Genomic DNA, 12,777 nt, shown 5'->3' with positions numbered 1-12,777 from the left:
TTTCCAGGTGCTATTGATTACAGCAACCTCAGTGAAATTGGAAGGGAAACCTACCTGGATCCACGCTTCTCATTGTAAAAAGGAGCCAGTTGGCAAAAGACAACATGTATCTTTTTATTGTTTCAGTAATCCTGGCTAATAGTTTGGTTACCTCACAGAATAAAATACACAAGGATGAAGGATTTTCTAAAAAAATGTTATTACTGAAGTTTAAATATGCTTATGCCCAGAAGTCAGGATATGAGAAATGTTGGATTTGTAGCAAATTACACCCCAGCACAGCAAGTATACCACTGATGGCAGTTCCTATAAACTATACTGATCTTGCTAACAGTAGCATTAACATAATTAGAACAAATACCAGTGAGACAGTAATGTTTAAGTCAAATGGTCTCGCCTTTTCCCCTGCCTGGTGTTTCAACTTAGGGAACACAACGGGAGGAAATGGAGAATGCCAAGACAGCAAGTTTAATTTGTCCATTGTCATATTAAATGGAAGCTTCTATCCCAGTAATTCCAGCACACACCAGACATTATCTGACTTCCTCACTAACATTGTGGATAATAATGTTAGGTGGTTAGTATCCAACTTATCCCTCTATGGATACACCTCTCGTTATAGAAATGATATCAGTTCAAGATCAGTAGCTCTAGGAAATAATATATACATCTGTTGTGAGGATAAATGTTATACTTGGATACCTAGAAGAGCTCAGGGATGGTGCTACCTCGCAAGTTTAGTACCAGTAATGGGAGTAGTAGGTGATGAACGAGGTGATCACCTATTAGAAGCTAGCATGCACCCTAGATATGCCCTCAGGTATCGTAGTAAAAGAGAAATATTCCTGAAGAAGGACATGGCATGGGCTTGGTTCCCGTCCTGGACAGGATGGGGTATAGACTTAATGAAAAGACTAAATAACTATACAGGAATTATTAATGATGTTTTGGAGAAAAACTCTGATGACATTACTAAGTTAAATCTGGAGACCAGAGCCATCAGACAACAATTAGAATTACATGAATTAGCAATTGAAAGTATGAGTGCAGCACTGACAGGACTCTGTGAAACTACTGAGGACTATGAGTGCTGTACTTGGATACATAACACCAGCATTGAGGTACCTGACTATTATGACATCATTGCACAACACCGTACGGAAGTAAAGAATTTACAAGAGAAGGCCCGAAATATTGGTCGCGACTGGGATCCGTTTGGTGGAACTTTTAGTTTCTCAGGGTTATTCTCTTGGGTTAAGAAGGCAGCAATGACGATTATAGTGGTGCTCTTATTCGTATTTTTCTTTTATGCATGCTTTAAGTTGTTTATGTGCTTTTGCAAGAAAGCCAAGGTAAATGATGCGGAAAAGATGGAACTTTTGTGAAGATAGGTAGATTTAGTTTCTTGACATCACCCATCTGTCAGAAAAGCCACTCTTCCTGAATTTTAGATGTTGGTACTGTCCAGGGGGATGGGTGTATACCCCTCTGACAACTCGCGGTCAGGGAGAGTACTCTGGATATAGGCTGACTAGAACTTGTTCAGGTGGACCCAGGGCAAGAGGGAGGGGTGATGTCAAAGGGGGAAATGTAAGGATTGAGGTATGATGAAACAAAATGGTTGACCTTATGTCTTACTAATTACTTGTATTTCTCTCTGTAAAATAAGGATTCGTCATCTATTGTCACGTACTCATCAAGAAGAGGCCGCATCAGCCCTAAAAAGCAGTCTACGCCCAGAAGATTGTCTTATCAGCTGATAACACCCGGAGAATTATCTTTACTTTGAAAATGTTGTTTTTTTTACATTTGCTGATGTTTGCTCTTTTCTGTCTATAAAAGAGAAGTAATAAAGAGCTCAGAGCCACAGTCAGTCAGAGACAGTCAGAGTTAACGACGGACTTCTGAGCAGAAATACTGAATATCTCTGTGTCTCTTTGCTCGGATAAGAACTCTAACTAACAATTGGGAAACGGTAACATAACCTGACAAATAGGTGACTTGTTGAGGTCACACCTAACAATGGATAGAACATTGAGCCGGGTGTTGCCCCCCAGACCTAAATTTATTTATCGAAAAGCCCCCAGTTATGGAGACTCTGTGGTTAAAAAAATTCTAGATCCACCTGAACGGTTACCGTCCTTTTGGGACAAGAATGGTTTTTACACCTGTAGAAAGTGTAAACCTTGCAGGGAGGTGGACTGTCCTTTGAGAGGTATTGAGACTTTCACATCCCTTACTAATGATCGGACATTTTCTATCAAACATTTCATTACATGTAATACTACACATGTAGTATATGCATTGACCTGCCCATGTGGGTTAATGTATATAGGGCGTACTAAACGGCCACTAAAAGTTAGAATAGCCGAGCATGTATACAACATACGTATCGGGTATAAAGACCATAATGTTTCCCTCCATTTCAAATTACATCATGCTCAGGATCCATCAGGTTTAAAATTCTGGGGGATTGACCATATTGGACCCAATTGGAGGGGTTCCAATATGGTCAGGGAATTGTCTAAGAAGGAAACTCAGTGGATTTATTTGACCGAAAGTCTTGCACCTCGTGGGTTAAATATTGATTTAGATGTGAATTGTTTCATTAGCGATGATTAGGTATGATTGATATTTTTTAAATTGTGTTTTTTTTTTTTTTTTTTTCCATATTGTATTTTCTATTTGTAATATTTTATTTTTAATCTTGTTTTTATTATATAAACTTCTTTTACGGGTGACCACAGTAGAGAGAAGAATCACATTCTGCAGCGCAAATATAGGCTGTTTTTTTTGGTTTTTTTCAGCACTATTTCATTATGGTGCTCCCTGTGTTTTCATTTTGCCTTCTTCCTGTTGTGTGTCACCGTAGGTAAATGTGCATTAGTGTTTTGGAACATTTTAAAATATTCTAGTGAGGTTTAATTATATGATGGACATTATACTAAGTTCTGATAAAAGTCTGTCTCTCAGTGATTTTCCATCATCAATGAAAAGAAATATGGCATATAGATATATTTGCTGAGTTTATATTGCTCTTGTGCCTCTCTATATAGAAGATCCATAGCCTGATGGCAAATGCAGTCTCCGCCCACCCTTGTTTCTGATAGGTTAGAGGGTCTGGGTGGATTGATTCGCTGATAGCCATGTAGAGGGCGGGATTATTGGATATTTAAATCCGGAACGCCGCGCCGTTAAGCCACGCCCCTTTGACAAAGTCGAATGACGAAACCGGTCAGGGATTGGCTGTACGGCGACCGGAAGTGATGCTTATGCAGGCTGTTACATACTCAAACGAAGGAATAGAAGCCCTGTTACAAGTACACACAGTGATTCAGGTATTTGCCTGGCTAATGTAAACAGCTGAATAGGGCTGGTGGTGTCAAGTGTCTGCCATCTGTCTGTGTGATCTGCCACAAGTATCAGCTATGCTTGGAGATTTTTATTGTGGAGAATGCTGAATGTTTACTGCATCTGCCAAACGAGATACTGTTTTTAAATGTGAATAAATTGAAAATTTGAGAAGATCTACTCGATGTGGAACTTATCTTTTTCCATGTGCTGCTGCTGTTGCTGACGTATGGAGGTGTAATATGAAGTGAATGTGTACGTCCAACACATAGAATCGCTGTCTTTTATACCATTGGAAGACGGGATCGTATAATCTGAAGTGATTGTGCTGATAAGGTTCTTTCTTGAGGAATTTCTGGTGAGTTTAACCCCCTGTGGGAGTGTGGAGCACCGTGTGGAGGAATTAGTGTGAAGTGCACCTATTTTTCTACCATTTCTCACTGGAGTCACTCACTGCGGCCCCCTTTGCTTTGGACTTATTCACTTCCTTAATCTTTTGCATTCAGAGCACTGGAATTGTTGGACTGATTACTGGAGTCTGATTGATTAATCTTACCGATCAAATTATTCTGGTTATTCACATGTTATGTTATAATATAGAAAAAGTTATTGTGTTGATGACACAGAACTGATAGAAGCGCTGCTTGGATTATTATTGTTTTCATCAATTTACCTCTGTAAAGTGTGAATTATTAATAATCAATTTGTCTATGTTTATGTATATATTTAAGTAGCTGCTGTCTCAGGTGTAAACCTGTTTATATGTCTATTATTATTTTTTTCTTTTTACATTGAGCTTTTAAACCATTTAGCGCCGAGGTGAGAGAAATAGTGGGAGCGCGCTTGTCCTTTTTTTTTTTCTCTCTTATTGTTTAAATAAACGAAATGTTGCCTTTGATGAGAACCTGCCATGGCAGAAGCGCAGCTCGGTCGTGTCACAGGCGCCACTGACAGCGAGCCGGACTCTGGAGCATGTACTGAAATGAGGCAATTAGTGAAATGAGGCCAAATGAGCACGGCCCCCTGTCCAGAACCCGAATTTGTAAAACAACTGGGTTTGAACCGAGGTGCAGGAGGTGACAGTGAGATGAGTGAAATGAGTGAATCCGCCATGACAGAGGCCCGAATCGCCATGCCGTAACTTTGCGACTGAGCACGAAACGGACTCTGGAGCATGTACTGAAATGAGGCCAGTCCTGGGGCACGCCGAGACGAATTAGAACATAGGTGTGACTATTCGTGTCGGAGCGTGATAGGTGAAAAGAAATGATACCCATGACAAAGACAGGGATCAACGACTGCGCTCAAGAATCAACGGTGAACCCTGTCTCTGGAGCATGTACTGAAATGAGGCCAGTCCTGGGGCACGCCGAGACGAATTAGTGCACAGGTGTGACTATTCGTGTCGGAGCGTGATAGGTGAAACGAAATGATATGCCATGACAAAGACAAGAATCGAAAACCGTGGCTGAACCTGCGAATGATTCTGTCACTGGAGCATGTATTGAAATGAGGCCGACAACTGGGGCACACCGCAGCGAATCGGTGCATCGGAGATGCGACTAGATTCGAATCGGAGCGCGACTCGTGACCGAAATGAAATGAAATGATAGAAATGATCGAAATGATTGAAACTCTCCGGTTAGTTTAGAATTTAGGACGTCTGTATGGGAATTTTCGAAATGATCCGAACGATTCGGACGTAGGGACCCGTGATTTGGTCGGTATGCGGAAGGTTTGAAAAATGAAACGCTCGATGTGGTGTCATGAATGAGTGACCACGACTTCTTTCGAGAAGAATGAAATCAAATGCAACGATTAAAATGAGCCGGTTAATTAGAATTTAGAACATCTGATTGGGAATTTCGAAATGAACCGGACGATTCGGACGTTTCAGTAGAGACCAGTGATTTGGTCGGTATAGCGGGTTTGTGAAATGAAATGCTCGATATGGTGTCACGAACGGATGACCACGACTTCTTTCGAGAAGCAAGGAGCACAAATGTTTAGAGGTAACGGATGCGTGAACGATATCGGAAAAATACGAAGGTGATATTTCAGTGAGTGGTTCGTGAGAACAACAGATCACAGTTTAGTGACATGAAATAACATGAAATGAGGAATGGGAGCCGAAGCCCTACCCGCGACCGCCGAACCAGATGCGTTGCACGATACCGACAAGTTTCCGAGTGTCATGCCTCAGACAATACACGAACGCTCACAACGGCAAAACCGACTGTAACACGAGGATGAAGACAGGACTTCAATGAAGACGGAACTCACGAACACTGCACTCCTTCTATCGAACGGTCTCGAATAGTCGGCCCAAGATCTGTGGCGTAGCTAGTATTGCACACAGGAACCGACAAGGAACACAGCAGAATGAGCTGATTAAATACCCCTCCGGGCTCCTCCCAAATTCCGGCCACCGTGCTGGCTGATGAGGAACACAGCTGAACGGGCTGATCAATTACTCCTCCAGGCTCCTCCCATAAATACAGGCCACCATACTGGCCTTTCAACATATATTTTGCTACTAAATAACATTTCTAATCATATGGCGTTAATAACAAGAGTCCCCCTTTACATCAGAGTCCACAGAGTTCCCTTTTAAATCTGGACTCGCAGAGTTCCCTTTCACTGTGAGGGGGGACTATGCAGACTCTGATGTAAGGGAGAAGTCTGGGGACACTAACATAAGGGATGTTTTGGGATAACTGAGGGTGTACACTGAGAACTCTGATGTATGGAGAAGATTCTGATGTAAGGAGAAACACTGTGGCCTCTGGTATAAAGGGGAACTCTCATATAAGGGGTGCTCTGAGAACCCTGATTTGCCTTAGTGTACTTACTCAGAGGCAAGAGAGAGAAGGGGGAGACTTCAATCACAGATGGATGGATGGTGAACTCACTCACCCCTTGGCAGTCAACACCTCTCATCCACATGGATCTGAGGCTGCTGGACTTCAAATTTCGGGCCACTTTCCTTTTCTGAGGCCCAGCACCGGGGATTGGAGTGTGGGGCAGACAAAGAGAGGTGGGGGGAAGAGGTTCAGTTCGAAGCCCTCTCTCCTCTGCCATCTGTATGTGTTGGGGGGGGGGAGTTGTTAGTGTTGGCTTTGGGCAGTGTGAAAGAATGTAACAGACACTCTCAGCTGAGACAACTGCAATCAGTAATCCTAGCCATAGTCCAATCTAAATAATGTGTCCGGGTTTCAGACAGTCCAAAACCTGGACACATGATTCCAAACCCGAACTGTCCGGGTGAATCCTGGACAGGTGGCAACCCTACCTGGACGGCTGTCTGGGTGGACGTGTGTCATACGCCCCCCCCCCCCCCCCGGGCTGCTAGGCCAGACATGGGGCCTATCCTGGGCACATCTGGCTGCCAGGCTGTCTGGGGGGCCTATTCAGAAGCAAGAGGGCAGCGCAGGGTTGTGATTGCGGCTTGCGGCCCAACCAGAAGTGCCGGTTCTGCCGGCCGGAGAACCTGACGTGGTCAGAGGTAGAGGGGAAGCCGTCACCACGAAGGGACCACACTGAGTAACTGAAGCCAGTACCTGAGCAGCATTTTCACCGAAAGGGGCACACGGAGAATCGGGAAACATCAGACCGGTGATCAAGTCAGGGACCCGACCAGCAGAGAAGACGCTTGCAGAGCAGCCATGTGTGTCAAGCCCGGGACCGAGCCAGCCAGCAGGGGTGAAGCTTGAGAAGTATGTGGAGTAGGGATGATCTTCGGACATGAGTTAGACTCCAACATTGGCTGTTCGATCGTTAGTCGAAATACGATCATTATGGGGTGTATAAGATTCGGGACACTGAATCAGGACACTGCGCCGGAAGCTGCGCCGCGATCGACTGCGCCACAGAGCCATTTTTGGGGGGCAAATGAAGCGCCGCATCTGCAGTCTCGTGATTGCAGATTCGAGCGGTGCGTCACGCCCCAGAATGCACTGCAACATCGCAGTGCATTGCTGTCTGGTGATTGGCCAAGCATGCACTATGACCCGCATGCTTTGGCCAATCACAGCGCCGTCAGCAAAGAGAGCCATAACTCAAGGTAGGGGGTAGGGTTGCCACCTGTCCAGGATTCACCCGGACAGTTCGGGTTTTGAATCATGTGTCCAGGTTTCAGTTCACCTGAAACCCAAACACATTTTTCAGACCAGGCTGGGGCTCCCCAAGTAACCGAGATAGTCATACACAAATCTATTTCCGCTGCGGGCAGCTGTTTGGGGGGGCAGATTTGGCATCACTGAAGGGTGGGGTCATCATGTCAGCAAGAGTGATTTGGCCACACCCACTGGCACTCTGTGCGCTACATTACTACTCCCCTTGGGGCACCCAAATGTGTCCCAGGTCTTTTATAATCCTATCGTTTTTACTGCAAAAAGTAAAAAAAAATGCCCTGTGCTTCAAAAGTGTTCGGGTTTGGCTTGAAGAAAAGGTGGCAACCCTAGTTGGGGGCCTTTGGCCAATTATGGCTCAGGGGTTTAAGTCCACGCCCACATTATATAAGGCCGCCTGCACGTCGGCCCTGTGCAGTGTGTTGCTGGTGCTGACTGAGAGAGAATCATTTCATTTAGATTGAGCAGGCAGGCGATTCAGTTAGCTGCAGTGTATTTAATATATATATATATATACTGTATCTGCATTCTGTATCCTTTTAAGTCGCACATAGCATTCTGCGTGTGTGTTCGGTGGGGGGGGGGGGGGGGTGGATGAGCCGGTGCCGCCGACCTCCGAATAAAAACCATGTGAAATACCTCCAAATATGTGGGAGATGACAAGCGGAGGGGGGGGGGGGGGTGTCCTGCCGCCGACCAGTGATAAGTGATGACACTGCTGTTAAGAGGGGGGGTTCTGCCACCGAACAATGAAAAGCATGGCTTACCCGCTCCTCTCCACTTCCTGGAGTGACGACAGAAGCACCGCCCATTATAACTGAAAGTCTATGCACTCGCCGCCCGGCCAGGACACTGCGCCGGAAGCTGCGCCGCGATCGACTGCGCCACAGAGCCATTTTTGGGGGGGGCAAATGAAGCGCCGCATCTGCAGTCTCGTGATTGCACAGACGTGGCGCTTCCCATATTGCACTGCGCCCGGCGCCAGGACACAGTGCACTAAAGGACATTTAAAAGCGCCTCCCCTATGGATGGGCCGCCACTGCTGGGGACCCCTTTGACCTGCCCTCTTCCATAAAAGGTACCAATGGGCAGCATGCTACCAGCAGCAGTGGCAGAGGTGGTAGCGCCACTTTTGCTATGAATTGTGCTGCTGGTTCTAGGAGGTAAATCCTGGAACAACCGGCGACGTGCAAATGTCTGCTGTTTGCCAGGCTCTTTACCACCAGCAGTCTTCCTAGACATGGGCGCCGTCAATAAATTCGTTTCGTTCTGTTCCGTTTTGATTCGTAATAAAATTAATTCGTACTTCGTATTTCGTGTCCGGAATTCCGTTCTGTTTCGTGCGAATTATCGTTACGTTCGTTTATTATGACTTGCAGAAGACTTCTGTAATAGAAGTCAATGTAAGTTGCCTGAAGACATCAGTGAAGGACTTTCCTCCTCTCTGGGCTGTCAAGAAAAGATCAAAGAGATACAAAGTTTCTTCTTCAATGGGCTGAACTCCCTGTGTAGAAGTTCTCAGTTTAACCAAAGACTAAATCTTTTCTGATACTTGTTGCTTACAAGTAAAAATCCTGTATTTTCTGCTAGAAAATCACCCAGAAGCCCCAAAAATTATATATATTTTTTAGCAGAGACCCTAGGGAATAAAATAGCGGTTGTTGCAATATTTTATGTGACGCGGTATTTGCGCAGAGGTCTTTCAAACGCAAGTTAGCCCCTTTTTTTTTTTTGGTCGACCTCTAGAGAGCACTGACATCAGCAGCGTGACATAAAGCACTGACACCTGCACCGTGATAGAGTGATCTGACACCAGCACTGTGATAGAGAGCACTGACATCAGCAGCGTGACATACAGCAATGACACCTGCACCGTGATAGAGTGATCTGACACCAGCACCGTGATAGAGTGATCTGACACCAGCACCGTGATAAAGTGATCTGACACCAGCACCGTGATAGAGTGATCTGACATCAGCACCGTGATAAAGTGATCTGACACCAGCACCGTGATAGAGAGCACTGACATCAGCACAGTGATATACAGCACTGACACCTGCACCGTAAGCAGCCCCAGGAGGAAGTCAGCATAGCACAGGGATGGTGGGAGCCCCTCATAATAAGCAGCCCCAGGAGGAAGTCAGCATAGCACAGGGATTGTGGGAGCCCCTCATAATAAGCAGCCCCAGGAGGAAGTCAGCACATCACAGGGATGGTGAACTTTACAAACCTACAGGTCAAATTTGCAGCCACAAAATAATTACTAGCTGTGCACACATAGTCCCACCACATGGCCACATGGCCACTGACATAATACATGTATGAGGTGAATCTGGGATCAACAACTACAAGCATTCTTTTTTTTATATGTGAAATTTTGAAAATTCACGACTCTTGAGACAATGGAGGTGAGGGAAGGTGAGGGTAGGCAAAGAAGAGGGTGCAGGAGATGATCACCAGCACCAGCACTGTGATATAGAGCACTGACACCTGCACCGTGATCTGATATCAGCACCGTGGGCCCCTAGACCTCTCCCCCCCCCCCCATCGCTATCACTTGTTTGGAATGAGCAGTGCAGCTGAGTCCTATGCATTCATTGCATTATGTACTCTACACACCCCATAGTCCCATACTCTATAGTCCATAAATTAGCAGATGTAGTTAGCTTGCTTGCCACTAGATGGCTCTGTTCCCAATATAGCATAGTAAAGGGAAAGTGGTAATTGGGTGTTAGGTCCCTTTTTAGAGAAAACCTTCCTCTAGTGATGTAATAGGTGGAGTTGGTGCCTATATAAGTGTCAGGATGGGGGGGTCATCTAAGTTATGGCATGAGAACTAAATACTCCAGAGCTATGCTGAAGTGAGGAGGATGATGAAGAAGAAGGCCTTTCAGGCCACAGTGAGTAGTAGTAAACCTGGGTGTGAGTGTGCCCTCGGGGAGTGTTCCCTCGGGGAGAGTGCCCTCGGGGGGGGTTCCCTCGGGGAGTGTGCCCTCGGGGAGAGCGCCCTCGGGGAGTGTTCCCTCGGGGAGAGTGCCCTCGGGGGGGTTCCCTCGGGGAGTGCGCCCTCGGGGAGAGTGCCCTCGGGGAGCGTGCCCTCGGGGAGCGTGCCCTCGGGGAGGGTGCCCTCGGGGAGTGTGCCCTCGGGGAGAGTGCCCTCGGGGAGCGTTCCCTCGGGGAGTGTTCCCTCGGGGAGAGTGCCCTCGGGGAGAGTGCCCTCGGGGGGGGTTCCCTCGGGGAGAGTGCCCTCGGGGAGTGTGCCCTCGGGGAGTGCGCCCTCAGGGAGAGTGCCCTCGGGGAGAGTGCCCTCGGGGAGCGTGCCCTCGGGGAGAGTGCCCTGGCTGGGCAGAGCTATAGAAAGGGGCATTGTGAGAGACCAATACACTAATGGGGCACCTTGAATATACTCGGTGATGGAAAGTGAATATTGGGGACATAATAAGGGACACCGACTCTGAGGTGCCTCGGAGGAGAGAGAGGGGGAAGGGAAGGTGCTTGCAGATGATGTGCCGGCGTTGTGTCAGACGCCATGATAGGGAATAAATGTTCATGTTTACAATAAATGACGTTTCATGTGGGGACTTTCCCTTATTATGGAATATTGAGGCCTACGGCTCGGAGTGACACAATCTGGTGACGGCTTCATCTATTGGAGGAGACGTGAGGCCTTGTACAGTTTGATGCCGACACACAACCAATCACAAGCCTCCTTACACATATTGAATAGCCCACCTCAGGGGCAAGTGAGGGGGGTATATTCCTCCATCGGACCACAGACGGAGGGACTTGTGGAGAATACATTGTGGATATAATGAGGCGGAATAATAATCTCTATGCAGTGAAGGGACATGATGGGGACTGTGTGTTCTCTACTATTACTGGTGGGATTTTCTTTCTAGGCTCCACCCCCCTTTCTTATTGGTCACTTTAAAATGTGTCAGAGAATTGCAGGACCATAGTGACATACCAGATCCAACCACAAGGGGCAGAGTGACGGTAATATTATATGTATAGTAATACAGGGGAGTCGTACCAGGGTGGGAGGAGTCGCGGGATGGTGGGAGGAGTCACAGGATGATGAGGGGAGGAGTCACGGAATGATGGGAGGAGTCACATAATGGTGGGAGGAGTCACATAATGGTGGGAGGAGCCACTGGATGATGAGGGGAAGAGTCACGGAATGATGGGAGGAGTCGCGGGATGGTGGGAGGAGTCACATAATGGTGGGAGGAGCCACTGGATGATGAGGGGAAGAGTCACGTGATGGTGGGAGGAGCCACTGGATGATGAGGGGAGGAGTCATGGGATAGTGGGAGGAGTCAATGGGACGATGGAGGGAGGAGTCACACAATGGTGGGAGGAGCCACGGGGTAGTGGGAGGAGTCACACCATGGCGGCGGGGGGAGTCACACGATAGAGGGTGGAGTCAGAGATGGTGGGAGGAGCCACGGAATGTTAGGGTGAGTTACGGGATGGTGGGAGGAGCTACGGGATGGTGGGAGGAGTCACGGGATGGTGGGAGGAGTCACTGCATGGTGGGAGGAGTCGCGGGATGGTGGGAGGAGTTACACGATGGTGGGTGGAGCCACACAATGGTGGGAGGGGCCACAGGATGTTGAGGGGAGGAGTCATGGGATGGTGGGAGGAGTCCCGCGATAGTCACTGGATGGTGGGAGGAGCCACGGAATGGTGGGTGAAGCCACACAATGGTGGGAGGAGCCAACGGGCGATGGTGGGAAGAGCCACGGGATGGTGGGAGGAGACACGGGATGATGAGGGGAGGAGTCACGGGATGATGGGAGGAGTCACATAATGGTGGGAGGAGCCACTGTGTGATGAGGGGAGGAGTCACGAGATGGTGGGAGGAGTCGCGTGATGGTGGGAGGGGCCACTGGATGATGAGGGAGGAGTCATGGGATAGTGGGAGGAGTCACGCAATGGTGGGAGGAGCCACAGGATGATGAGGGGAGGAGTCATGGGATGGTGGGAGGAGACACGGGATGGTGGGAGGAGTCACACGATGGTGGGTGGAGCCACATAATGTGGGAGGAGCCACGCAATGGTGGGAGGAGCCACGGGGTGGTGGGAGGAGTCACACCATGGCGGCGGGGGGAGTCACACGATAGAGGGTGGAGTCAGAGATGGTGGGAGGAGCCACGGAATGTTGGGGTGAGTTACGGGGTGGTGGGAGGAGCCACTGGATGGTGGGAGGAGTCACCGGATGGTGGGAGGAGTCATGCGATGGTGGGAGGAGTCAGTGGATGGTGGGAGGGTCCACGTGATGGTGGGAGGAGTC

General features: G+C 47.9%; 1 long non-coding RNA gene across 1 annotated transcript in view; it reads left to right on the top strand.

The window, feature by feature from the left end:
• The window catches only part of LOC143975740 (uncharacterized), a 48,266-nt gene extending 46,582 nt beyond the window's left edge, over window positions 1-1,684 (top strand). Inside the window, exon 5 of the long non-coding RNA XR_013272413.1 lies at window positions 1,670-1,684. This is a non-coding gene — a long non-coding RNA (uncharacterized LOC143975740). The remainder of the gene's footprint in view (window positions 1-1,669) is intronic.
• Window positions 1,685-12,777: the final 11,093 nt, after the last annotated feature.

Source organism: Lithobates pipiens, unplaced genomic scaffold, assembly GCF_037356315.1.
Source record: "Lithobates pipiens isolate NorthernLeopardFrog02 unplaced genomic scaffold, aLitPip1_a1.2 Scaffold_13, whole genome shotgun sequence".
NCBI classification, from domain to species: domain Eukaryota; kingdom Metazoa; phylum Chordata; class Amphibia; order Anura; family Ranidae; genus Lithobates; species Lithobates pipiens.
The sequence above is the reverse complement of the archived record's forward strand: the minus strand, read 5'-3'. Positions and strand labels throughout refer to the sequence as shown.